The sequence below is a fragment of the Schistocerca cancellata genome, chromosome 1 (assembly GCF_023864275.1).
Source record: "Schistocerca cancellata isolate TAMUIC-IGC-003103 chromosome 1, iqSchCanc2.1, whole genome shotgun sequence".
In the NCBI taxonomy this organism is placed as follows: Eukaryota; Metazoa; Arthropoda; class Insecta; order Orthoptera; family Acrididae; genus Schistocerca; species Schistocerca cancellata.
The window spans coordinates 127,727,827-127,754,715 of NC_064626.1; the positions used below are offsets into that span (position 1 = coordinate 127,727,827).

The 26,889-nt window shown below is 45.1% G+C and overlaps 2 non-coding genes across 2 annotated transcripts; both read left to right on the forward strand.

The window, feature by feature from the left end:
- The first annotated feature begins 7,176 nt into the window (after positions 1-7,176).
- Positions 7,177-7,283, forward strand: LOC126096849 (U6 spliceosomal RNA). Its single transcript, XR_007522070.1, has one exon. It is a non-coding gene; the product is annotated as a U6 spliceosomal RNA (small nuclear RNA).
- Positions 7,284-13,628: 6,345 nt separating this feature from the next.
- Trnat-ugu (transfer RNA threonine (anticodon UGU)) lies at positions 13,629-13,703 on the forward strand. The gene has a single exon. It is a non-coding gene; the product is annotated as a tRNA-Thr (tRNA).
- The last annotated feature ends 13,186 nt before the right edge of the window (positions 13,704-26,889 follow it).

Below are 26,889 nucleotides of genomic sequence, written 5' to 3' on the forward strand. Positions count from 1 at the left end.
AACAATTTGAGGAAAATATTTCTGAGAATGTACGTTTGGAGATACAGAATTGTACAAAGTGAAAACCGGAACAGAAGAGAATCGAAGCATTTTAGATGAGCTGCTATAGACGAATGTAGAAAACTAGGTGGACTGATAAGGTAAGAAATGAGGAATTTCTGCGCAGAATCGGAGACGAATACGCTGACTAGGATATGTGACAGGATGATATGACATCTTTTAAGATATCAGGGACTCACTTCCACGGGACTAGAGGGAGCTGTAGCAGGCATAATCTACAGATGACATAGGTTGCAAGTGCAACTGTGGGATGAAGAGGGTGGCACAGGAGAAGAATTCGTGGTAGGCAGCACCAAAAATCACAACACTGATGAGTCAAAAACAAAATGTTTGAGCGAAGCAGTGGAAAAGTTGTAGAAACTCACAGATGGAACGAAGATGCTGCATTTAAATTACTTATTGTCTTAGCTTGAACAGGCGACTGGACTAGGCTGGGCAATCATGACGTGAGGCAACTGTGTATGTGTTACCTTTTTGTTTATTTTACTTTGAGTTTAGAATTCAAAGAGGTCATGAGGGATCATTTCATTCGTGACGGGCAAGCAATGAAACAATTGTTGCCTAAGAAACATTCATTTGGTGAAAACTATATGCTCCTTGTATACAGAAACTCACGGGTTGATTTAATTTTAAATACTGGATAAGAAATATTCAGGAGGGAAGATAGGAAGACTGGGTTTAACGTCCCGTCGACATGGAAGTTAATAGAGACGGGGCACAAGCTCGGATTGTGTCAGTGATGGGGAAGGGAATCGGCCGTGCCCTTTCAAAGGAAACATTCCCGCACTTGCCTCGAGTGATTTAGGGAAATCACGGAAAAGCTAGATCTGGATGGCTGAACGCCGGTCTGAATCGTCGTTCTCCGGAATGAGAGTCCAGCGTGCTAACCACTGAGCTATCTCGCTCGGTAAAATATACAGTATGCATTTATTTTACTTTATCGTCCCAATTAATTGCGCGGAAGATGTTATTTTAAGTTCTCGAAATTTGTTTAAAGAATGTTAAATGTCAAACTTCAGTTGTCAATAAACATGCAACATGTCAAAACCTGTTATGTCAGGAAGAAATAGAACTGCCTTCAATGGAGAAGAAGCCCTTGTATCAACCACTGTCTCACCGCTTCAGATGAACTTCCATCGCACTAATAGCCATGTAACTTACAGCGAAAAGTTGGACCGCCATTTTTCCAGAATCGTTGGAGTATGTACGGATAAGCGGAGACACGGTTCGCTTACTGTGACCCCTCTTCCACTGAGCGAAGTTTCTGGGAAATCGAGTGACCGTCCTAGCTATGTCTTCCTCGTGAGCAGCAGTATCGATAGCGAGCGACCCACAATCATCGCTGAATGAAATACTACGCTAATAAACATTTGTTGCAAATTTACTTCTGATTGAACAAACATTGCTGACGATAGACAGCCGACCGAAATTAAACTGAAATAAATTTGCTCGATGCTAATAACTTATCTTAAGCTCCGCTAGGTACACACTGAGCAGCCAAAACATCACGACCACTGCCCACTACAACATTGGGTGCCGCCAGGTGGTGCTGCGGGCAGGTGGCATGCTAACAAAAGTATGTGAGCGGAGCAGATACGGACGGGGGTCACCCTAGCGAAGATATGGGATGAGATGGGGAAATCCATTGAGATAAGCGACTTTTGCAGATCATAGTTACGCAGAGCCTGCAAGTGAGTATCTCGCAAACAGCGAAGCTGGTCGAGTATTCACGTGCTATTGTCGTGAGGATCTACGGAAAGAGATAGAAGGACACTAAAACTGCCACCAGGCACCGAATGGTTGGACGTCCACGACTCTTCACAGAACAGGGGGTCCGGAGGCTTGTCTGCTCTGTAAAGTAGGATAGATTGCGATCTGTGACATCTCTGCCGAAAGAGCACAACGCTAGTTTCCGCACAAGTGTTTCGGAACACATCGTTCATCGTGCTTTGTTGAACATGGAGTTTCGCAGCAGACCACGCCTACATGTTCACGTGTTGACCCAACGGCGTCGTCAATTACGATTGCAATATGCACAGGACCATCGGGATTGGACCGTCGGTCAATGGAAGCGTGTCGGCTCTTCGCGTGAATCACATTTTTGCTACGTTAGGTCGATGGTCAACTCAACAAACGCCGTCATCGAGGTGAACGGCGGCTCGAAACGTGCAGCGTGGCACAGACACAGGTGCTGTGTTACGCTAGGGGCGACGGCTACTTACAGTGCGCCAGGCGTATAAAACTTTGTCCACACCCTACACCCCTGCATACCATACCGTTGCTCAGCCTCCTCTGGCACGATTGTTTCATAACCGGCAACGTGCGACGCAGCCCTATGGGATTCGCGCACAGGATTGCCTCGGTGCGATGTCTATGGCTGGTCTTCGTGTTTTACGTCGCGGTTGGAGCAGATCTCCACCTTGGCTCCTCCGGAGACCAAAACTTATTTTAGATTTGACTAATTTTAAGAAAGCTGGCACACCAGATTTTACGTTCCAATCTCTGTTTTTTAACATTTTAGATGTGCATCACGGTTTCACTGTCGTTTATACTGATGGCTCCAAACAGGAGACGTTCCTTGGCTGTTCTGTGGTGTTCCCTGATCATGTTACCCGGATTCGCCTCCCTGCTGAATATACCGTTTTCGCAGCGGAGTTCCACGCGATCCTGACGGCACTGGAGCAGATGCATCGTGTTCGGGGCAATCGATTTCTTCTCTGCTCCGATTCTCTTAGTGCCTTACAATCACTGCAGAACCTATACCCGACTGAAGAGATGGTCCAGCTGATACATGACCAACTGTACTTGCTCCAACGGCGGGGTAAAGAGGTATCCTTCTGCTGGGTGCCTGGTCATGTCGGCATATGGGGCAATGAACAGGCTGATCGGGCTGCCAAGGAGGCCTGCAGAGAGCAGGATGTGGTCCAGTGTCCTATCTCCTTGCAGTCAGTCATCGCTGCACTCCACAGTAAGTGCATGGAGTTGTGGGAGGACGAATGGCTGGCGGTGACGGCCAATAAACTGCGGTCGGTAAAGTCGACCACTCGGCCGTGGCGTTCCTCCTGCCGGCTGCTCAGGCGGTAAGAGGTGGCCCTCACACGTCTTCGGATCGGGCACTGTCCTCTGACGCATAGCTATTTATTACGGCGGGAGGATCCTCCGTTTTGTGATGCTTGTGATGTGCACATCTCTGTCCGGCACATTTTAACAGACTGCGTTTTATACCGTGATGCAAGGGCAGAAGCACAAGTTGATGGGGATCTGCCCTGTGTTTTAGCTAACGATGAGACGTGTGTGTCTAGGGTTTTTAAGTTTTGTGATGTGTCTGGACTCTGGCCTAAACTTTTAGGCTGGCGGTTTTAGTGTATTGCAGAGTGGCTGACTCCTCCCTTTTTTCCTTGCGGTCAGCCAGCCACTTCCATCTGCTCCATTGTTTTAGCTCCCTCTACCTTTTTCTTCCTGTGTTGTCCATGTTTTACTGCTGACGCCCACACGCTTCGGTGTGGGTGAGCACATATTTTTTATGATTGTTCCCTGTGTTTTATGTTCCATTTGATGTAAATGTTCTGAGTTTTTTTTCTTGACACCCGTCTCACTATGATACTGAACGTGCGCTGAAGACCTTGCTGTCGTGCGCCCACAAAACCCTTCTACTACTACTACTACTACGCTAGGGGAGACATTGTCCTGCGCTTGCATGGGACCCATGATAGTAATCGAAGACATTCTCACAGCTGCAAAGCTGCAAACCACCTGCATCCCTTCGTGCTTCATGTTTCCCTCGACGGCGCTATTATCTGTCAGTAGGATAACTGTCCGTGTCTGGGAGCCAGTGCCGTGCTACAATGGTTTGAGCAGGTTATACTGCATTCACGTTGGTGTCTCGGCGACCTAATTCGCCTGAGTGAAACCTGTGGAATCCATCTGGGTCGCTATCGGGCACCATCACCGTTAACTACGCGAAATTCATGACCTGTGCGTAGACATCTAATGCCACACACCTCCACAAACCTACCATCAAACTGTCGGATTGCTGATACTCAGTGATGTATTTCGTTCCAAAGACGGACAAACACGCTATCAATTAGGTGGTCATAGTGTTTTGGCTCATCTGTGTCAGCTATTGGTGACATATGAAAATTTGTGCCAATATGTTGTAGGTGTCGATCCCTCATAGTCTCACACTCACTAGTGCAGGAACATGGAGCACAGCTGCGGGAGATGAATGTAGGAGACTGTGGTACACTGACGTAGGAAGAATGACATATGGAAGTTTGATTAGGTCCGGGAAGCGTGGTCGGATAGCATAAAAGTTAAGCTGACCGCTGGCGATAAGCGGGAAATCCGGGTTCCAGTCCCAGTCGGGCACAAATTTTCTTTTGTGGCCAGTATACCTAATGTATACCTAATGTATACCTAATACGACTGAAGCCAAGTTACTCGCATTCGAGGAATTAATTTCGAAGTAGTTTGGTGGGTAGTCTTGACGTGTTGTGTAACTACAGTGCAGTAACTGAAGGGTGTAGTGATACAGAAGGTGTACACTGTCTCGCTGAACTTCGTCGCCTTGACGATGTATGGTTCTATAAATAATTAATTGAACCGTGAATTTACTTTCAAAATCTTTTCTTAAAAAATTTACTTTATTTACTAGCGATTCATCAAGAACATTGACACATTTCATCACACTATGTGAGCGTCGAAGTAGTTGCCACGGGTAACTGATGAAAACAAATTTCTTTTAACAAATGGAAATTTTATTCCTAAAAACACTTTCCATAAAAAAATTAAAAATATTATCAGAGAGCACCCTCTAAATATCAAGTTACAATTTATTCAGAGGCAGAAATAACTTTTTTTTTTTTTTGACACTATGAGCTTTCGGGCTGAGAACCTTACCGCTCCCTTTTAACAGGGCCGTAGGCACGACAGCTCACAACAACCTCTGAAAGACTAAACTGGTGCAAATCTGCAACACACCAGATTACCTTAAACTAAAAATTTTAACAACTCACACAAACACATAAACTATGCAACCCGTAGGAGGGATGGAAATAGTACAAAACACATTAAAAAAAATTACTTGCCACCGAAAGTGCAACTTGTTTTTAAAGGAAAGCCGTTACGGTGGAAGGGTGGCAACTTTATATACTAAAATGACCATTTAAATAAAAACCCATGAAATGCAGTCCTACATAAAATGTACAAACATGCTCTGCATTACACATATACCACCTCTCAAGATAATAGGCAAGATAAAAACATATTTCAGAAATTCGGCCTTTACACATTAAGCAATAAATTCGTTAACACCGAATCCGACAAACATGACAGAGGCAGCTATTAACGTATGGCAGACCGACAGATAGACAGACACTAGCTGACTAACAAATGCGGACGAGAGAGAGACGAGCAAGCTGGGGACGAGAGACTGACCAAGATAACAAGTAGAATTTACGAAGTAAATGAAACAACATATCGCCGGCCGACGTGGCCGAGCGGTTCTATGCGCTTCAGTCTGGAACCGCGCGACCGCTACGGTCGCAGGTTCGAATCCTGCCTCGGGCATTGATGTGTGTGATGTCCTTAGGTTAGTTAGGTTTAAGTAGTTCTAAGTTGTAGGGGACTGATGACCTCAGATGTTAAGTCCCATAGTGCTCAGAGCCATTTGAACCATTTTTGAAACAACATATCACGCATCACTTAACTTCTAATAAACTGCGATGTCTGGCGAAGACCTGGCGCAGGACCCCCCAAAACGCTCTCCCGAACCGTCCGCTGCCAGCCGCTTCAACGGACGCATGAAGGCGCGCCGATCTCCCGTCTCACGGCGTCGCAGCTCGCGCCGGCCAGACCGATGTCGTAGGTTGGCTCCTGTTGCTCTCGTGTCGGCCTCGAAGCCACTACCCCTCGCTATACGGCGCGGCCCAATGGACTGACGTGGTGACCTCACATGCGCCGACGCTCAAGACGGAGAAGTCATCTTGTGTCTCAGTGCGTGGCCGACCAACCGATCGATCCAACCGCCAATGTCCGTTGCCTGAGCAACTCGAGCAGACTGGCGGCCGAACACATGCTAGCACTCCGGACGACAGACAGACACTGACTGCGCCACACTGACCCGACTGACCAACTGACCAGACTCGCCGCCTAGCGAGCTCATAACGGCCCTTAAATGCACGTGAACAGGCAACCTTTCCCTTTTCACACCAGAGGGAGACACCAAAGCTGCGATTGCCACAGCGGCGCCACCGCCAGAAACAATGGGCGACTGCTTCACACTACGCGCTACGGCGCGCTCTTCAAAACAGCAATTTCTTCCTCGGCTCATTAATCTTATCAGTTTATTATAATAATATACTAACGGGAAAAGTCCCAGCACGAAGAACAAGTTTTGCGAGATAAACGAAAGTTTGTAGGCTTGTTTCTACATCTGAAAGACGATGTATATTCAAATACATTGGTTCACGGGGTCCATGTCGTGCCGGCCTTGTGGCCTTGCGGTTCTAGGCGCTGCAGTCCGGATCCGCGGGACTGCTACGGTCGCAGGTTCGAATCCTGCCTCCGGCATGGCTGTATGTGATGTCCTTAGGTTAGTTAGGTTTAAGTAGTTCTAAGTTCTAGGGGACTGATGACCTAAGATGGTAAGTCCCATAGTGCTCAGAGCCATTTGAACCAAGTCCATGTCGTCTTGGACCCTGAGAGTTTGTTTGGTGTTTAAGACCATCTTGAAGTCACCTTTTGTCAGAATGGTTGTAGTGAAAGACACATCAAGCGTGCGAAGAGCTATCGGCCAACTGTGTACTGGGTGAGTAATGATAACACCGAGGTGGCACCAAGGTCTACGACCTTATTGTCTCACGCAGGGAGCATTTCGAACAGGACTGGTCTTGAAACTTCCTGGCAGATTAAAACTGTGCAGAGTGAAAACCTCATTCTGGAAACATCCCCCAGGCTGTGGCTAAGCCATGTCTCCGCAATATCCTTTCTTTCAGGAGTGCTAGTTCTGCAAGGTTCGCAGGAGAACTTCTGTAAAGTTTGGAAGGTAGGAGACGAGGTACTGGCAGAAGTAAAGCTGTGAGTACCGGCCGTGAGTCGTGCTTCGGTAGCTCAGATGTACTTGCTTCGGCAGTACATATACTAAAATTGGAACGATACAGAGAAGATTAGCATGGCCCCTGCGCAAGGATGACACGCAAAATCGTGAAGCGTTTCACATTTAGCCCGCACGGTAGCTCAGCGTGTTCGGTCAGAGGGTTAGCAGCCCTCTGTAACAAAAAACTGAGTTAATCGATCAACAACGAACTTAAACGGATGTCTTACGACGTCCGCCCCGAGCAGATTCAACGAACAAAAGCGAACAAAATGAGATTAAAAAAAAAAAAAAAAAAAAGATGGTAGAGCACTTGCCCGCGAAAGGCAAAGGTTCCGAGTTCGAGTCTCGGTCGGGCACATAGTTTTAATCTGCCAGGAAGTTTCATATCATCGAACACTCCGCTGCAGAGTGAAAATCTCATTCAGGACTGGTCTTTTTTTGCCGAAATATGATGTGAAGTGTGTCCTTTTAGGTTCCGTAAAGGATGATCTTAGTCTTCGTATCGAGGGCGACTAACATGTTCGCTGCAGTTGCGGCATGACATATACTGATCAGACGATTAGGATTGTGGAAACCGATATTCTGAGCATAAGCAGCCTACACTCTTACAACAGCCGGACAAATCCGCCACTGCAGAAAATTGTCTCGGCACCTGTCATCCTATGGATTATAACAACACGGAGTTTCTGGCATACACCTTCATCAATTATGATAGTGTTATTAAAGAAGCAGTTGAAATTAAATCAGTAAGTAACCTTATAAATAGAAATGCTGTTTTTTTTTTCAAATTCTGCATGAAACCCCACTGTTACCCTTGTCAAAAAGACAGAGGGACGGAGTTTATGCTATACACCCGTTGATCATTAGTTTCACTGCCGATAACTTCTGACTTCAGTCCTCTTTGCTTTGTGATGGCGCTAGTGTTAACAGTGTGTGTAAGAGTTATCTTTCCGGAGTTCTCCGAAAATCGATGTTATAATTCGCTTGCACAGCTTTTACTTGCTGCTCATGTCGAAATATCGGCTGTTGTCGACGACGTCACACGGTTGCATTCCCGTTAGTCATTTCACATTTTGCTCTTCATTACAAACAAAAGAAACCAACAAAAATCTTACAACAGATTCCACTGCAAACACTAAAGTTTCTTCTCACTGTCATCTTGCGTAACGCAGTTTGTCTCTCTCTCTCTCTCTCTCTCTCCCTCTCTCTCTTTTTTTTTTTAAGAAAATTACCACCATTTGAGTGTTAGTTGTCCATTTATTTTACACATTCATGATTTCGACTTTGTACATTCTCTAGTGCACGTTGACATGTTAAAATATGTCTAACCATTCTGTGACATGTCATGGTCGAAAAACCATATTTTTGGTCTTATAGACCAGTTGACGAGTAAACATCCAAGATACGTAATATTCTGATGTTGTGTATAATGAGAAACCGTTAACATGTAGTATGATGTATCTTACACGAAATATCATCACTTCATTCATCACTTCTGTTCATCCATTCAAGAACCAACTGGCACTACTCGTAACTGGAGACATTTTTGAGTGCGGTTAGGCATACTCCTTATCATATTGTTCAGATAAGCCTGAGGGATTTTATGCCATTCCTCCACAACATCCTCTGTGATGCCCTGCAGAGTCCATGGTGCTACAGGACGAATGCAAACCTATTGTATTAGCATGGTCCATGCATTCTCAACGCAGATGAGTTGCAGAGAACGTGGAGGTCATTCCATCTGACTGATTCTGTGCTCCACCAGGATGGTGTCCACATGATGGCGACGCTAGGCGCGTGCATTGTCGTCCATCAGCGTGAATCCCACTCTAATACGTTCACCAAATGTAACCACAATAGCCGCGCGGGGTAGTCATGCGGTCTCGGGCGCCTTGTCACAGTTCGCGCGGCTCCCCCCGTCGGAGGTTCGAGTCCTCCCTCGGGCATGGGTGTGTGTGTTGTCCTTAGCGTAAGTTAGTTTTAGTTACATTAAGCAGTGTGTAAGCCTAGGGACCGATGACCTCAATATTTTGGTTCCATAGTACCTTACCACAAATTTCCAATTTAACCACAATACCTGCAAAGATGTCGTCTCGATACTTCACAGCAGTCAGTGTCCCCTGTATTGGCGCAAGGAGTGTCGTGCAGAGAAAAGAGAATATAGCATTTTCAGTTGTTAAACGACTTCTGAAGCCGAACTGTACATTTTATAGCAAATCGTGTGATATAAAATGATCAATTATCCTTACAAACATGGTGCAAATGGCTCTGAGCACTATGGGACTTAACAGCTATGGTCATCAGTCCCCTAGAACTTAGAACTACTTAAACCTAACTAACCTAAGGACATCATACAACACCCAGCCATCACGAGGCAGAGAAAATCCCTGATCCCGCCGGGAATCGAACCCGGGAACCCGGGCGTGAGAAGCGAGAACGCTACCGCACGGCCACGAGATGCGGGCAATTACCCTCACATACACAGCCTTTCAAATAACTTTTGCAAACATTGATGGCATAGAAATAGGTCTAAAATCATCTACATTATCCCTTTCTCCCTTTTTATAAAGCGGCTTTACTACTGAGTACTTTAATCGCTCAGGAAACTGACTATTCCTAAAGGAAAAATTACAAAAAAATGTTCAAATGTGTGTGAAATCTCATGGGACTTAACTGCTAAGGTCATCAGTCCCTAAGCTTACACACTACTTAACCTAAATTATCCTAAGGACAAACACACACACCCATGCCCGAGGGAGGACTCCAACCTCCGCCGGGACCAGCCGCACAGTCCATGACTGCAGCGCCTAGACCGCTCGGCTAATCCCTCGCGGCTAAAAATTACAAATGTGGCTAAATACAGGGTTAAAATGTGCTGCACAGTACATTAATATTCAGCGCCTATTATCGATTTTCTTGCAGCCTCGTTGCACACCGGTGTTCTGGCGACAGCTTACATTAGCACAACTAAATAGACAGAAATGAAACATTTTGAAACGGCTATGTTTTATAATATTTTACGACACATGTCGTGTAGCTACTTCCAAATGTTTCATTTATGACTATTCAGTCCATCATCACATTATTTTTTTTTTTTGTTTTTGTGGTGTCACCGCCAGACACCACACTTGCTAGGTGGTAGCTTTTGAATCGGCCGCGGTCCGCTAGTATACGACGGACCCGCGTGTCGCCACTGTCAGTGATGGCAGACCGAGCGCCGCCACACGGCAGGTCTAGAGAAACGTACTAGCACTCGCCCCAGTTGTACAGCCGACTTAGCTAGAGATGGATCACTGACAACTACGCTCTCATTTGATATTGAGATTACAACATGTACCGTCAAGAGCGATGTACACCAATTGTGGATTAAAGTTAAGTATTATATCAACTACGTACTTTATTTGCTACTATTAATTCCCTTAACTGTTCCAGACCTCACGCCAGTCAGCGTGTAATTAAACGCGTGCATTTAGGCCTCCTATAGCAACACTTCAGTTTTAAACAGTGGTCTCCAACGCTGGGTATGGAAACATACATGAATGTAAACTACCTGAAGATGGGCACAAACCCGAAACCGGTCATGTGTTAAATAAACTCGCCTTCTATTGTGACTGGCAACGGTACTTATTCTACACCATATAAAGGAGAAGTAATGGAATTCAACTGTATCCATTGTGGATAAAACACCCTTGTATCTACTTTGTCTAAGTTGTAAATAAATAGTTCCCGCTATTACAGTTCCAACACTCGGAGAATGAAACTGCGGAAACGGAACTCTGTACAACATACACAGTTCAGTTTAAGGTAAAATATTATCTATGCAACGAGAGCACTAACAGCCTCAAAGATACAGCCGCTGTGAACGAGACGGAATATTCATCAGGAGTCTACGTCTGTTACGAACTAACAACGGTTAGAGAGCAGTATGTAACCCAGAATATTCATCGCGTACCGGCACTGCACTGTTAGACCCCCGATGCAGATCTCTCTAGATGCTATCCCCTGGAGCGGTTTCCTGAAAGGAGGGTTACACATGCAAATCAGTTTACGGTCTGATAACGACTTTGCAGCTTATTACGAGTACGCCACTACATTCTGCGAGAACGGTGCGCCTGCGGATGGCGTTGCAGAACTAATTGGCGAGCAGCTAACTGCCACTAAAGCCGGCGCGTGCTCCACACACTTTCGCAAAACTTGCGATCTCCCGAGCAGCGCGCCTACGTGATAATGGCTTTCCGAAAAGACGCATTCATTACGGCGGCAGCCGAGGGCGGCGAACAGTTTCAGCGACCAAAGCTTTCACCTCAACCCCACCTTCGCTCGAGATTACAAAACAACCGCTGTAGGGACAAGATTCTCCTTTCTGCTTTCCACCGAAACTACAACGTCTGTTTCGCTTAAAATCGAGAGCTCTGCTCTCCAGTTAATATAATTTCCGGCAGAAGTGTTTAATTAGTGTTCGAAGTTCAAAAACACGGGAAAATCTGTGACTAGACTACAGTTACAGCTATTCGAGATGATAGTGTCTTTAATGACGTAAGTCAGTGATACTTGTCATCCAACCTTAACTGTTTCTTGACAGTATGGTACATCAATTTCTCTTTTTTCGTCAGGTTTAGAGTAATAGTTAACTACCTGAACCAAACCAAATTTATCGCGCAACGCTGTCAGACTGAGTGGCAATTATTGAACTACACGAAATAAAATCGTCATAATTTCTGAACGGCTTGCGTTAGGTGTTTCAAACTGCACGTCTGGCTGCGAGACATGATGGGAATTTGTATGTGCATGCGCATGCGCCTTGTCGTCGCTTGCATGGGTTCGTCAAGAAGCAAAACCGGCACGTTTGGGGGAGTGAGAATCCGCATTACGCGATCGAGGTGTCCCGTTCACCCTCAACATGTGACTGTGTGGTGTGCAGTGTCCAGTCACGGAATAATCGGTGCGACATTCCTTGATGACACGGTGATTACCGAACGGTATGTGAAAGCTTTGGAAGGTGATTTCATTCCCTTATCCAAAGTGATCCTGATTTCGACAATATGTAGCTCATGCAAGACGGACCTCGACCCCATCGAAGAAGGAGAGTGTCTGATGTCCTGGAGGAGCACTTTGGGGACCGCATTCTGGTTCTGGAGTACCCGGTGGCCACCACATTCACCGGATCTGAACACATGCGACTCCTTTTTGTGGCGCTATATTAAAGATAAGATGCACGCCAATAATCCCAAAACGATTGCTGAACTGAAAACAGCCATTCATGAGGTCATCGACAGCATTAATGTTCCGACACTTCTGTGAGTCATACAGAATTTCGTTATTCGTCTGCGCCACATCAGTGGCAATGACAGCAAGCATATTGAACATGTCATAACCTAAATCCGAATATTTGTAGTTACGTTTACGTGTTGAATATAGCGTGCGCACGCCGTAGTTTTTAACTGATTTACGTTTTTTTCATATAGTTTAATAATTGTCACTCTGTATTATAAATAACAGGAAATAAGACAAAAAGATAATCAAATTGAAGTAATAATTTTGATTGACGATTCACATATAACTGTCTTGATCTCACTTCGAGGGAACCTTATATCACTGTTCAGCCAAATATGGCAATAAATGATGACTAACTGAAACCCTCAGCTGCCGACAGGTGTTGTTGATATACCTCGATGTGGACAGCTGAAAATGTGTGCCCCCACCGGGACTCGAACCCGGGATCTCCTGCTTACATGGCAGACGCTCTATCCATCTTTTTTTTAATCTCATTTTGTTCATTTTCGTTCGTTGATTCTGCTCGGGGCGGACGTCGTAAGACACCCGTTTAAGTTCGTTGTTGATCGATTAACTCAGTTTTTTTTTTATTACAGAGGGCTGCTAACCCTCTGACCGAACACGCTGAACTACCGTGCCGGCATCCATCTGAGCCACCGAGGACACAGATGAATAGCGCGACTGCAGGGACTTATCCCTTGCACGCTTCCCGTGAGACTCACATTCCCAACTGTCCACAATTCTACATATGTAATGTACCTTATAGACATTTGCCCATTCACTCATTACTCGCGCACGCTTTGGCGATTCCCGTAAGAGTTTGGGCAACCTGTGCGCATTCGTACAGACGAAGGTCAATGTCTGGGTAGCCGTTAACTATATATATAGTTAACTATATATAGTTAACTATACATAACTATATATATATATATATATAGTTAACTATAAATAGTTAACTATACATATATAGTTAACTATATATATAGTTAACGGCTACCCAGACAGTGACCTTCGTCTGTGCGAATGCGCACAGGTTGCCCAAACTCTTACGGGAATCGCCAAGCGTGCGCGAGTAATGAGTGAATGGGCAAATGTCTATAAGGTACATTACATATGTAGAATTGTGGACAGTTGGGAATGTGAGTCTCACGGGAAGCGTGCAAGGGATAAGTCCCTGCAGTCGCGCTATTCATCTGTGTCCTCGATGGCTCAGAAAGGTTAGAGCGTCTGCCATGTAAGCAGGAGATCCCGGGTTCGAGTCCCGGTCGGGGCACACATTTTCAGCTGTCCACGTCGAGGTATATCAACAACACCTGTCGGCAGCTGAGCGTTTCAGTTAGTCATCATTTATTCCAGGGAAAAGCTGCACGGTCATCAACAGTAATCTGTTCTTTCGAGAGCAGTTACTGTCTTCATACAAATATGGCAAGTTCAGCTTATGGTAATGGAATTGAATTGCGAACACTAACCTTTCTCTTCGACGTATACCACAAAAACTCAATACTGTTGAGGTATGATGAGTGTACTGGCCACAGGAGATGCGGCAATTCTTCCCCATGATCACGAAACTAGAACTGGACGATGCAAGTTGAGTGAATAGGGGCCCTGTCACCTTGAAACACGGAATAACTATTGGGGAGCAAACATCCTACCGTGGGATGGACCTGATCTGGTAGAATGGTCACATAATCTTTGGCAGTAATGCTACCTTGCAGAGTATGCATGGGGCCATAAAATACCATGATATGGCTGCCCAAATCATCAGCGAACACCTGCCATGTTCCACTGTTAGGTCGTAAACTCGGCCAGAGTGTGGGAAGAGTGTGTAACAAGACCCATCGGACAGAATTATTATCTTCCATTGCTCCGTAGTCCAGGTTTCACAGTTTCAGCGGTACGTTTTCCTGTTACGGGCATTTTCATCACAGATGAATGGCCTTGGAATCCCAGCTCGTCTTGCAGTTCTGTGCTTATGGGACTCCATTCATGTTGTTTTCGTATGGGTAGGGTTCCCGAGGGCGACATTCAGTACCGCAGTGACTTTTTGCAGCTGTCCTCCTGTTATGTTTCGTCACACTCATCTTTAATAACCATCCAAGACACTCACTCAAAACACACTTTCACCCACGTTGTTTTTTCCGCTTTCTCTGTCAAGAGAATAGAGTACAATAATGGAGAAGGCTTCAGAACACACCGTTCAGCACACATTGTTGAACAAGGGACTCTGCAACCGATGACCTCTGTGTGTTCCCGTGTTGAACGTGTGACGTCATTCACGACTGCAGTGTGTAAGCGTATTGTCATATCGTTGGCTTAGTTGCGGAGTATCTTTGCGGGCAGCGCGTTTTCAGAGTCGAGCTCGGAACACGGAACTGTTATGCTGTGTTGTGGGTGTCTCTGCATGTGAGAGGCTTTGTTATTATGGAAGTTCGAGTGTTGCTACAGGTGCTATGAAATATGGAAGTGATTCAGAGGAAAGTGCGTAATGATGTAATTAAAAATGAGCAGTGCTGCCGATAACGTATTTGTGTCTCCTCTCGCTGCGTGTCGCACCGGTCATCAATCATCCGCGCCGTGTTCGGCCTCTCAGAGTGAACTAATGTCGATCAGCAATATAGTTTACCACGAAAGAGAGAATTCAAGTGCCAAGTGAGCGTGAGAACGTGCGTTCGGTCATTGCGTTCCGCATGTTCCGCATCATCAACAAACAGCCGCGTCGCGACGGTAACGCGCACGCTCGTACAAGTGAGAACTGAAAAAATTTAACTTTATGAACAGTGTTATATCGTCAAGGAGGACTGGTACCAAATATCTGTGTATGTGTGGCGAGCGTAAGAACTTTTGTTCGGTCATTCGGCCTCCGCATCTTCAACAATCACCCGCGTCGCGTCGGTTACGCGTACGCTCGTCCAACTAATATTGTGGACAGATAATCATCAAGAATGTTAACTGGGATACTTATGACTTTGCATGTAAACAGTACAACCTACGACTTTCTTATCGTCGCAGAATATAGTTGTTCATACTAGACGTTGTGTTTAATGTTGAGTGGCTCTCCTAAACCCGCTTGCATATTTAGATAGATAATTTCAGGCAAGTCAGCAGCAGTGTGGATCAGAACAGTACAACCGCCGCGGGGTTATCAGGTACGTGGTGTGGACAGGTCGCACGATGAAGAAACGCGAAGCGAGAACCAGTTAAAGGTACCCCCGCCGGATTTGTACCCCCGGGCGTGCTGCAAGTGGGCACGGCATTTATTGCGAATCTGTCGGCCAACGCAGAGTTCCAAGTGACTGGGAAAAAGCGCAGGCGACTGACTTGTGTAAGAACGATAATAATAACGGCATAATTACAGGACAGAACACTTAAAATCGGTTTGCTGCAGAACTCTCAGACATATTCTGAGTCGAAATGTAAAAAATTTCGTTGAGACTGAAACGTTTCTGTCCACATATGACCACGAATTTGGAAAACATCGCTAGTGGGGAAACTCTGCTTGAGATTTTCTCACATGACATTCTGGAAACCATGGATGGAGGGCATTAGGCACATGAAATATTGCTAGATATCCGAAAAGAACTGCAGACTGTAGACCAAAGTCCGAGCATAGGGATTAGGTTCCCAGATATGTGAGTGGTTCGAAGACAAATGATAGAACCCTGTACGTTGTCCTCGACGGCAAGTGTTCATCAGAGACAAGCGTAAGTCAGGAGTGCCCCCGAGAAATGTGACAGGACAGCTGTTCTTTTCTATATACATAAATAATCTGACAGACAGGGTGAGCTGCAATTTGTGGCTGTTTGCTGGTGAAAGGAAAGGTGTCGTCGTGAAGTGACTGTAAGAGATACAAGACGGCTTAGACAAATTACCTCGCTGGTGTAATGAATGGCAGCTTGCTCCAAATCTAGAAAAATGTAATGGAAATAAGTAGGTAAAGACAGATCTTAGATTACAGGATTAATAGTGTGCTGCTTGACACATGTGCGTCGATTATATATCTAGGCATAAAGTTGCAGGAAAAAAGGAAACAAAACAAAAATTCGGAGTAAAATTAAAATCTATGGAGCAGAAATAAAAATTTTGAGGTTGGCCGATGACATTGTAATTCTGCCAGAGACAGCAAAGGACCTGGAAGAGCAGTTGAACGGAATGGACAGTGCCTAGGTAGGAGGATATAAGATGAACATCAACAAAAGCAAAACGAGGATAATGGAATGTAGTCAATCAAGTCGGGTGATGTTGAGGGAATTAGATTAGGGAATGAGACATTTAAAGTAGTAGATGAGTTTTGCTATTTGGGTACCAAAATAACTGATGATGGTTGAAGTAGAGAGGATGTAAAATGTAGACTGGGAATGATAAGGATAGCGTATCTGAAGAAGAGAAATTTGTTAACATCGAGTATAGAGTAAGTCGTTTCTGAAAATATTTGTATGGAGTGTAGCCATGTATGGAAGTGAGACATGGGCGATAACTAGTTTGCACAAGAAGAGAATACAAGCTTTCGAAATGTAGTGCTACAGAAAAATGCTGAAGATTAGATGGGAGATCACATATCTAGTGAGGAGGTATTGTATAGAATTTGGGAGAAGAGAACTTTGTGGCACAACTTGACTAGGAGAAGGGATCGGTTGGTAGGACATGGTCTGAGGCATCAAGGGATCACCAATTTAGTATTGGAGGGCAGTGTGGAGGGTAAAAATCGCAGAGGGAGACCAAGAGATGAATACACTAAGCAGATTCAGAAGGATGTAGGTTGCAGTAGGTACTGGGAGTTGAAGAAGCTTGCACAGGGTAGAGTAGCATAGAGAGCTGCATCAAACCAGTCTCTGGACTGAAGACCACAACAACAACAATAACAACGTTGCAGAGTGATATTGAAATGGAACGAGGACATAAGGATGACAGTGGAGGAGGCGAATGTTCGACTCAGGTTTATTGGGTGAATTTTAGCAGAGTGTAGCAAATCTATAAATGAGGTCACGTGTAGAACATTAGTGAGATCCGCTCTTGAGTGTGGAGTCCCCACCAGGTCGGATTAAAGGAAGACATCGAAGCAGTTTAGAAGCGTGCCGCTAGATCTGTGTCCGGATCCGTTTAGTGTATTCATCTCTTGGTCTCCCTCTACGATTTTTACCCTCCACGCTGCCCTCCAATACCAAATTGGTGATCCCTTGATGCCTCAGAATATGCCCTACCATCCGATCCCTTCTTCTAGCCAAGTTGCGCCACAAATTTCTCTTCTCTCCAATTCTATTCAATACCTCCTCATTAGTTATGTGATCTGCCCATCTAATCCTCAGCATTCTCCTGTAGCACCACGTTTCGAAAGCTTCTGTTCTCTTCTTGTTCAAATGGCTCTGAGCACTATGGGACTCAACATCTTAGGTCATAAGTCCCCTACAACTTAGAACTACTTAAACCTAACTAACCTAAGGACATCACACACACCCATGCCCGAGGCAGGATTCGAACCTGCGACCGTAGCAGTCCCGCGGTTCCGGACTGCAGCGCCAGAACCGCACGGCCACCGCGGCCGGCTCTCTTCTTGTCTAAACTATTTATCGCCCACGTTTCAGTTCCATACATGGCTACGCTCCATGCAAATAGTTTCAGAAACGACTTACTTACACTTAAATCTACACTCGATGTTAACAAATTTCTCTTCTTCAGTAACGCTTTCCTTACCATTGCCAGTCTTCATTTTATATCCTCTCTACTTCGACCATCATCAGTTATTTTGCTCCACAAATAACAAAACTCATTTACAATTGTAGATACAGAAATTAATAAGCAATAAACGTTGTCACAATAAGGACATTTGTTAATTAACAATCCTTTACTGTACCCATGTCTTAACTCTCATTTTTATTTCGTGGTACTGTACTTAAAATTCAATTGTGAAAATTAAACCGTCAAAGAAGTTCTATGATAATGGTTCCTAACATACTGCTTATCCAAATTCTGGCACAGAGAAAGGACACAGGCCGTACCTATGTCTCAGCAGGCAGGCTCTGGACCCTCGGCGTCCCATGCAGTTCGCAACGGATTTTTTCAGTTGGAAGACTATCAGAATGTGCAAGACTTTCAACCCATAAAAGGTCTGACCGACGCCATATCCGGCCCATTCTGTTGGAGCTCCGAGACTGACCAGCAGGTACAGCCAGCTACTCCGTTTACTATAATTATTATTACAATTATTACTATTATTATTATTATTGCTTTTCGAAATGTGCCCATACAGCCATCGCAAGAGAGGAAATGTTTATTACAATTGCTTTTGACAGCTGATGGTATACATTACTGTAAGTTGTACCGGGATACGAAGTTACATAGGTTTATCAAAGGACTGACCCGACACACAGTAAGATTTACAATCAGAGCATACTAAAACGAGCCAACAAGACGAAAATGCAGCACAGCATATACAGTACGGGGAGTCAGTGAATGACCTCTGTCATGCGATGGTGGAAGGAGAGAACTTGACTCCCGAAGACACAGCTCCAAATGTGAAAACGCATTTTTATCTGGATGGCGTCGACGAGGATATCTAGCAGCATATTAACGAGCGGCTGCACCAGCCCAGTTATCAGGTGCACCAATGATCCGAAGCATATCCACATACTCATCGTTTGTGTATGCCGTAAGTCTGCCATAGTGGTTTAGAGGTTAACAATGAGAAATTTCGATACCTGTACTCATGTTCATCGGAGCCGGTCACGGGCGCGTTACTCCGCTCGCATCTAGTCCCTGTCTGATGGACAGCACATACAGTATAAACACGCCGTCAGTCCTAAGCTCTGTTCCACCTAACGCGCACTATCCCTATGACAGATATTGTTCTGCATGATTCATCCCGACACCACTAATTTGGAAATGTTCGGTTTTGAATTACACTGTTTCCCTAACGATAACAGACGTGATGTTTCCACAATCCAAACGATATAATAATGATAATAATGCATTGAAATACGTACTAAACAAAAAAATGGTTCAAATGACTCTGTGCACTATGGGACTTAACTTCTAAGGTCATCAGTCCCCTAGAACTTAGAACTACTTAAACCTAACTAAGGACATCACACACATCCATGCCCGAGGCAGGATTCGAACCTGCGACCGTAGCGGTCGCGCAGTTCCAGACTGTAGCGCCTAGAACCGCTCGGCCACTCCAGCCGGACGTACTAAACAGCATGCGGTTACAAGACTCAGTGTTGAAAGGCATAATTAGTGGGACCAGGGTGATAACACATACAAATAGCAACCGAGTTTGTACATTACTCGCAAAGCCGGTTGCTAGTCCTACTGGTAACGTAAAGCCCTTACGAGATGTAATGGACTTGAACAAGGCAAGAATAATAGTTGGTACTAATTTCTGGGACCATTGGAAGGGGATACGAAGAAAACAGGTTTAGCATCTGCTAGACGAAGTGGTGCGAATAAATTCATGCCCACGACGTAGAAAAGGCTTCTTCCAAAGTTGACGAATCTTCCATTTCTAACGTTGGAGCAAGTAAGTGCAAATGTTTTCTACAGAACCAGCTGCAATTGTTGTTGACGATAAAGATGCTAGATACCATATCACCTGGACTATATTTATCAAACAAAAAAGTGCCTCCACCCAGGATCGAACCACAGACCTCTTCTGGGTTAGCATAACCCAGAACTGTAGCCGCTGCACCAACCTTTTTCTTTTCGATATTGTTCGTGGTCTTGTGGTAGCGTTCTCGCTTCCCGCGCACGGGGTCCGGGGTTTGATTCCCGGCGAGGTCAGGGATTTTTCCTGCCTCGTGATGACTCGGTGTTGTTGTGCCGTCTTCATCCTCATCATTCATCTCCCTTACGGTCGGAGAAAGGCAATGGCAAACCACCTCTACTAGGACCTTGCCTAGTACAGCGGTGCGGGTCTCCCGCATCGTCCCCTACGCTCCCTAGAGTATGGGATCTCATCATCACAGTTCGTTGCATTTGGTCTTGGCGGACGTCATAAGACATCCGTGCATGTTGATCGTTGATTTCTTGACTCAGTTTTTTTTTTTTTTTTTTATTACACGGAGCAAGCAGCCCTCTGACCGAACACGCTGAGCTACCGTGCCCGCTGTACAGCACGAGCAACGTGTGGCATGTGAGGAGTCGCGGTGCGAAGCCCGAGTGTGCGAATTTCGCTTCACCCTGTATAGTAGTAGAGTTTAACAATAAAATCTTCTTTGTGTATTCTGTAAGATTGTTTCAGAACCTGCGGATATCTGAATATTTGTGCAGATGTATAAGGACCATCCAGCCAGAACAGGGAAACAGTTTATAAGAAGCAGAGTTGTGTATTACAGCTGCACGTACTGTATACTGCATCAGTATTCGGACCCATATAGGAGGTACGTACTGACATACATTTAGGAGTCGAACGTTCCGTATTCTGCGTAGTAGTACATGGGAATATAGTCAGTTAATTGAGCTTTTGGTCTTCCCCTGGCATTGTAAGATTAGCAGCACTGGGAGTTATATCTTCACGTTGACACTGTTGATGAACTCGTGCAGTAGCTGGATGCTAACAAGCTTTGGTGGCTGCTTTGGAGCTGATAACCAAGAGTCCAAAGATACGCAAGTACGATTATGTGATAAGTATTCCGGGGACACTGTAGAAATATACAGTTTGGATCTTCTTCCTCTCCGCAAACACGTAGATGTGTGGTGCTTACGTTGAGCCAATAGAGGTGTTTGTCCAGCTTACAATGATTAAATTTCTCCGTGTTATTATTTTTCTGAAGCCCCTTGATGCCTGTGCCTTATTATTCCATGCTACTTTTTGAATCATGGGAAAGGGGGTTTATCATATTCAATAGCTCCATGCCTTGATGCCTTCTTTGCTAGAGCATCTACTTGTACATTTCCAGGTACTCAGAATGGCCTTTCATCCACACACATGGTTGCAAGTGTTCCTCTGCACCCGAAACGCAGCGTCGACAATTGCTGCAACTATAGGTTGGTACAACTATTATCATAGTAGAGTTGACATACTATCAGAGATAATGACTGTTCTGTCTGCTGTGATCGTCTGTGGGAATAGTAGGTCTTCCAAATTGGCAGTCGTCTCGGCAGTCATAATAGTGGGGTGTGGATCCAGCTTATATAGACCTTGTTGTTTGCTTCGGAATACCCAATAATTGCCGGCCGTTGTGGCCGAGCGGTTCTAGGCGCTACAGTCTGGAACCGCGCGACCGCTACGGTCGCAGGTTCGAATCCTGCCTCGGGCATGGGTGTATGTGATGTCCTTAGGTTAGTTAGGTTTAAGTATTTCTACTTTCTAGGGGACTGATGACTTCAGAAGTTAAGTCCCATAGTGCTCAGAGCCATTTGAACCATTTTGAACCCAATAATTACTATCAGTGCCTTCATTAGATCCATCTGTTTACGCCACGCACGCGACCTGATAGTGAGACATGAATTCTATTGCTGTTGTGTTACTTGGGTCCTGGTTTTGACACGTTAAACTGGCCCTGGCATCAGTCTGCATAGTCGACGCTTCGTTTGGCCTGTTGTAGTACTGTAGAAGAGGATTTTTACACACCTGGTGTCTTAATTCCTGCACCTCCGTATATTCAACAGTGAGGGGTGAAAGTGCTCATTTATCCTATATCTTCCCCACACGTAGTAGGGCGTTAATTCCCAGATTATTTCGTGAAGAAGCACATATTCATCGAAGTAGAGACGCAGGAGGAATTTCTTGCAGAGGAATATTCGTCACAACCTTAACGGTGCTCTTCGACCAGTAATGCGTTGGTTAGGGTTGACATGAACGCACCAGTAAATATACGCGAAGTTTTGTATTGCATTGCGTCGAGCATTTGAAGTGTGTTGAACAGTGATCCGTATCATAGGTGTCCACAACCAAAGTGTATCCTTAGTAGGGACAGGTATAAAGACGTCGCTGTCCGCCAATTAGAGCCCCACCATACTCCAGTAGTAGCTCTGAGGAGATTGCAGACTTTTTGACTCCTCAGCGAAACCGTTCGCGACCGCGTGTTGCTATAGGCATTTGCCACCATGCAGTACTAGCAGTTTAACTGTGCAAAGCTTCGAACAAAGCACAGCACGATCCATGCATGTGCCAATGTTAACGCCACTACATCGGCAAATACAACCGAAATGGGGACATGACCATCGGCACTGAACGTTGGGGCAGTGGCAGGGCGTTGCATGTTCTGATGAGTCCCGACACATTCTTTGTCAGGCCGATGGGAGGGCACAAATACGTCGGCGGCGGCTCCGTTATACTCTGGGGAGCATTCAGCTTGCCATCGATTGGTTCAGTGGAGCTCGTGAAAGGCACCATGACGGTCAAGGAGTGTCGTACACTGGTTGGAGACCACGGACAACCCTTCATTACGATCGTGTTTCCCAATGGCAGTGGCATTTTCCAACAAGATAATGCTCCATGTCAAAACGCCAGCAGTGTGATGGAGTGGTTCGACAAACACAGTGGCGAGTTCTAATTGATGTGTTGGCCCCACTTCTCTCGACACAAATGCGATGTGATTTAATGAGGCGTCAGAGCTCCACGCCCGTCTCCCCAGAATTTACATGAGTTTGGTGACTAGTGTGCTCACATGTGATGCCAACTCCCTCCAGCAACCTACCAAGGCCTCACTGCGTCGCCGCTGTTATCCGGCCAAAGATGGACATAACGGCTATTAGGTCAGTGGTCATAATGTTGTGGCTGATCAGTGCATATGAACTCTGAGTCTCTTTGTCATTGTGTAACTTCAGTGAAAGCTGCCCTCGGGCCTTTCTTACTAGCGTTGAGAAATCCTGCCACTTCTCCCCAGCCAAAAGAAACGCTGCTGACGCCTTGTAACCTGTTAATATTTACCGCCCCCGCAAAGTGGTCACAGTCATTGTAGTTCACATTGTGGGGGACATCTGAATGTGCTGGAGCCTCTGCCTCTATGCCTATTTAGAATAGAGTTCCAAAATAATTATTTAAGCAGCAAAACATTACACAGTTTTTCTCGTGCATAGCACGTAGCTTTCAGAATTTTTTTCGACATTTTCAAGCACAGCCGTTAGTTGACGTATTGTATGAGATGTCTGCATGTATTGTTCTGCATTTGCTGCCCTGCAATCCTATGTTTATGTCTTTAAGGTAGCGTGTTTTCTTCATTGCGTAGATATACAGAAGCACAGAAAACAATCACTCACATTATTTGTTACCGATGATTTTGGTTGTTTCACTGTTTTCATTGACGACTTGTAGCCAAAAATTTTGTAGAGTACCATTCAACGTTAAGTGTTTCTCGAGCCTCTAGAGTAAAGCAATCTTTGTAACATGTCCAGTGCGACCAGACAAAGTAAGGACCATTTTCTTGAGAGTCGTTCGAGAAGGAACCACATTTGTCAATTTCCATTCAAATTGGAACACACAGATAGGTGAGTGATGTTTACTGCTGCTTTCCATCTCGTGCGACTATATCCAAGTTACGACGTTGTATAGCGGGTCTTGCATCCCCTTGATCGAATTTTTTTGAGCATGTTTGAGCTTCGGTGTGCGGTATCTACCGTGAACAGATCTTCTATCACACGTAGATGTTCACACAAAATCGAATGTTCTACAACTTCGTTATGTCTAAGTATGCCTCAACTCACAGTAAGTGTCATGCAGACCATTTTCAGTCACATCCACGGTGACGATGCTTTTAGAAGGACGACAGATTCTTGTCGATATTCATGAAATTCATTGCTAATAGAACAATTATCGCGAAAATATTACACAAACCAGTTTAAACAGTCTTTTTTGAGGGTGAATAACTACGAAAAGTTTAACGAAGCGCTTAGATGCATTATTGCTGAGTTAGGGCCTTACAAAATCGTAAAACTTGGTGCAACAGAAAACTTAATGCGAAGCTTCAGTTTGTTCACAGCACTGTTTCTTAAAACGCTTACTGTAATTAAAATATTCGAGCTCCCATTTTTTAACTACTGATTTTGCTGACCCTAACGTACGAGTAATTTTCTACTGAGATTGATAAGCATGTTGTCTACCTTTCAAAAGTGACTGGATTCGGTTCATAAAGCTTCATCTCGCCAACAACTAAGATATTAAACCACAATGGCTGAGCTATGTTAGTCGTCAACAGTTGCGTTATCTAGGCCCGTTCTGACGTTAGACATTTGTTGCACTGACGCAAATTAACACGTAAATTCCTTTTTCTTGTAGGTGTAACGCTACGGAATTTCAAATGGGAAGCCCCATTTTTTTTATTGCAGAGATTCTACATAAAAAACTACGTACATTTTGTCTTAAATATTTGTTTTGATTCTTGGTAGTTGGCGCTGTAATTCAAGAAAATCCATGTTCTCATTTGTGCGTGGAAAATGGTTACGGATAAATAAAAAATTCTTATTTGCTTCGTAAATTTTGATTCGCTAAAACTAAAACTCTCCCTCTCTCCCCATAGGGTGGGGTTTGAGAGAGAGGAATCAGAGTTTTACGAATGTTGACCCACGAAACAAACAAAACTTATCCGAATCTGCGGAAAAAATTAATATGTGAGTCAACATTTGTAAAACGGCGCCAGACACTTGTCTTGTACAGGCGTTGCCGACCGCAGCGGAGTATTCTGACTGATTACATATCTCTCTATTTGAAAACGCATGCCGGTATGTCCCCCCCCTCTCTTTCTCTCTCTCTCTCTCTCTCTCTCTCTCTCTCTCTCTCTCTCTCTATATATATATATATATATATATATATATATATATATATATATATATATATATATATATATATAGGGTGAGTCACCTAACGTTACCGCTGGATATATTTCGTAAACCACATCAAATACTGACGAACCGATTCCACAGACCGAAAGTAAGGAGAGGGGCTAGTGTAATTGTTTAATACAAACCATACAAAAATGCACGGAAGTATGTTTTTTAACACAAACCTACGTTTTTTTAAATGGAACCACGTTAGTTTTGTTAGCACATCTGAACATATAAACAAATACGTAATCAGTGCCGTTTGTTGCATTGTAAAATGTTAATTACATCCGGAGATATTGTAACCTAAAGTTGACGCTTGAAAGCTCCGACGTTCAGTTGCGTGTTGTAACAAACACGGGCGAAGGTCGGCGAGCAGCATCTGCAGGGACATGTGTACGATGACGACCGTGTTTACGAGTGTGACTGTAGTGCACTGTTGTGGTTTGGTCTAGCTGTCGCAGTGTCCGCATGTAGCGCTTGCTGCTATTGTTATTCTTCATTCGTCTCCGCACGCAGACCAACTGTAGTACAGCGTGTTACCAGGCGTCTGTGATAGTTTAGTGTTGTAGGAACTGTGACCATGGTGTATTCGAACTCTGAAAAGGCGGAGATGATACTCATCTATGGCGAGTGTCGACGAAATGCAGCTGAAGCCTGCAGGGTGTATGCAGAACGGTACCCGGACAGAGAGCATCCAACGTGCCGCACATTGCAAAACATCTACCGCCAACTGTATGCAACAGGTATGGTCGTAGCACGCAAACGGGTCCGTAACAGGCCCGTCACAGGAGAAGCGGGTGCAGTTGGTGTGTTAGCTGCTGTTGCCATGAACCCACACGTGAGTACGCGGGACATTGCGAGAGCCGGTGGACTGAGTCAAAGTAGTGTCATGCGCATACTGCATCGTCACCGCTTTCACCCGTTTCATGTGTCGCTACATCAGCAATTACATGGTGATGACTTTAATCATCGAATGCAATTATGTCAATGGGCATTGACAGAGAATGCGTTGCAGTTCTACCTGTTTACCGATGAAGCGGTTCAAATGGCTCTGAGCACTATGGGACTTAACATCTGTGGTCATCAGTCCCCTAGAACTTAGAACTACTTAAACCTAACTAACCTAAGGATATCACACACATTCATGCCCGAGGCAGGATTCGAACCTGCGACCGCAGCGGTCGTGCGGTTCCGGACTGAGCGCGTAGAACCGCTAGACCACCGCGGCCGGCCCCGATGAAGCGGGTTTCACAAACCACGGGGCAGTGAATCTACGGAACATGCATTACTGGTCCGTGGACAATCCTCGCTGGCTCAGACAGGTAGAGCGACAGCGACCGTGGACTGTAAATGTATGGTGCGGAATCATTGGCGACCACCTCATTGGTCCTCACTTCATTGCAGGGGCCCAAACAGCTGCAACATACATCGCGTTTCTACAGAATGATCTGCCAACGTTGCTCGAAAATGTCCCACTGGAAACGCGTCGACGTATGTGGTATCAGCATGATGGTGCACCTGCACATTCCGCAATTAACACTAGGCTGACCCTTGACAGGATGTTCGACGAGCGTTTCGTAGGACGTGGAGGACGCATAAATTGGCCAGCCCGTTCTCCTGATCTTACACCTGTGGACTTCTTTCTGTGGGGTACGTTAAAGGAGAATGTGTACCGTGATGTGCCTACAACCCCAGAGGATATG